This window comes from Carya illinoinensis, chromosome 6 (assembly GCF_018687715.1).
Source record: "Carya illinoinensis cultivar Pawnee chromosome 6, C.illinoinensisPawnee_v1, whole genome shotgun sequence".
NCBI lineage: Eukaryota > Viridiplantae > Streptophyta > Magnoliopsida > Fagales > Juglandaceae > Carya > Carya illinoinensis.
Window position 1 is genome coordinate 20,065,001 of NC_056757.1, and position 2,524 is coordinate 20,067,524.

The following is a 2,524-nucleotide window of genomic DNA, read 5'->3' on the forward strand; positions in this document are numbered from 1 at the left end:
GCGATCCGCTGAATTGAGCCTGCTGCACCATGCTAATCAAAGCTGGTTTGAGCTCAAAGCTGTTGGCATTGATTGGCTGGCGCATTATGCTCGAGTAATTTCCATTCACAACTGGCCGTACATAGTCCTTCAAGGTGCGTGGCAGTACCTCACAATCTTCTTCAGCCATGGCTAGTATCTTATTTCTTCTTAGTGATCTAAGAGTTCTTTCAATCTCTGGATCAACAGGAATAATATCACGAGATCTAGCACGGCGCATCCAATGTCAAAAACACACCTGTAGAACAAATTAAAACAAAATTCTAAATTAAAACCAAGATTACTTTGTATCGATATTGACAAAAAGAATAAGAATAAACCAATCCCCGGCAATGGCGCAAAAAAACTTGACCGATGCAAAACTGCAAGTGCACAGTATCGTAGTTTTATGGTAAAGTAATAAGAAGAGTATCGTCCTCAGGGATTAGTACCTTACGTTTGCCAAATACCAAAATTATACTAAACTTGATTTTATCTAGAGGAATCACTAAGATTTTTGTAGTTGCAATTTAAACTAGATCAACTCAAAGAAAAATATGCAAAGGAAAAAAAACACTGACGTTCGAAGATCAAAGTAATGGGAAGAAAACTTCTAGGAAATCGATTTCACCTACTTCTTCACTATGCTTTTCTCATCCAGCTAATTTAATTTAAATCTCTTTTGTCTATTAGCAAATCTCTAATTCATCCAAAAGCCTCTTTCGATAGTCAATTGGAATTGACTCTTGGTTATCAATTCACACAAGAATATGCAAATTCAATAATCAAGAACGCAATAAGACCAATGATTTAATTACTACATAGGTTCATACAAGTCTTTCGATCTCTATACTTACCTATGCTGAAATATTCAAGATCTACCCTATGATTCCCTCTTTCGATAGCAAATCACAAGATTACTTATCATCTAATCAATGGCCAGTTAATTAGAAGCAATAAATTCAAAATAAATCAGATAAACAAAGAGAGAATTGCATTAAATTAGCATAGACAATCAAGCATAGTTCGGAAATAGGTTACATCGTTTTCCTAGAATGAAGAAAATTTAGCTCATGCTAGAAATGGAATTCAACATAAACGAATTCACCATAATTGTTCTGAGAAGATGGGAAGAAGAAAATAAACACTGAAAAATCCTCCTTGCAGCCTCAACTCGTCGTCAAAAGCTCAAGGGAACGATTCAACGCTTTTCTCTAGTCCGTGCTCGTGTATGATTCCAACGTACGTGCAATAATTGGAATTTCGTCTCCAAAATAGATGAATTGAATCCCTCTAACTGTGTTTTTCTCTCCCAAGAAGTGTTCTCCAGTCAAAACTCTCGGCCCTAGAATGAAAAATTGCTTTTTATATGGTCTCACGGCGGAAAACCTAAAATCTGTCAAAATACGATGTTCGCTCGAGCGAGGTGTCGAGCGTGCGTCGAGCGTTCGACTCTGCCTGATTTCGCTCGAGCGGCCAATGTCTCCACTCAAGCGATCTTCATTTTTCAGCAACCCGCTTGAGCTCCCTGTCGAGCGGCAGTCGAGCGTTTGAATCTGCCTAAATTCGCTCGAGCAGCCAAAAGCCTCCGCTCGAGCAAACTTGTAAAATCTGCAATATGAAATTTTACAAGTCATCATCGGGATTCATATGCAGCGATGAAAATTAAATCGCTGCTAATACTTATTTTTTGCAGCGTTTTTATTTACAACAAAATAAAAATCGCTGAAAAAACCCTAATTTCTTGTAGTGTATGTTGTCTAAGTATTCGCCTTATTACGAACGACACTGCCTACTAATTATGATCTTATTTTAGAGATAATTTGATTGTTAATTATTGTGCAGGTTGGATATTTTCTGCTAGCTGCTGCTGTCCAAGTATTTGCCATGAAGAGATTTCAGAATTTCCCATCTCTTTCAGTTGTCTACGTACGTTTTGGTTCTAAATAATAGATATGGACTAATTTGTTTATGTCCGTTTAATATATAGGAAGCTGCTTCGATGTCGCCTGTACGTATACGTGATCATGAGTTTCATTTGAATTCAATATGTCGCCCTTTTCTTCTCTTTCTTAATTTTTTTCAATGTCAACTGTATGCGAATACTTCAAAAGTAAATCTGTCAACTTAATTAAGTCGATCGGTTGGGCTCAACTTTTTAATTAATTAAAAAAAAAAAGAAAAGAAAGAAAAAGACTCAAACTACTTCAAACTTTGACTCTGTCAACTCAGTACCCCTCAAATCCAACATTTTTCTTTGAGTAATTTTATTTTATTTTTTCCTTCTAATTTACTCTTTTCAAGACACCAGATTTTTAATAATTATTTTAAAATATAGACTTGTGTCTTAATTGTACGCGTCTCTATAACCTATATATGATGCTTGGATATATACAAACATATATGCATTTTTTGTTTTAACCAGCTATTAATGCCAATACATTGATCACAATTGTTACTCAATCAGAAAACAAGTAAAATATCCCACATGATCGAGTACGTACTT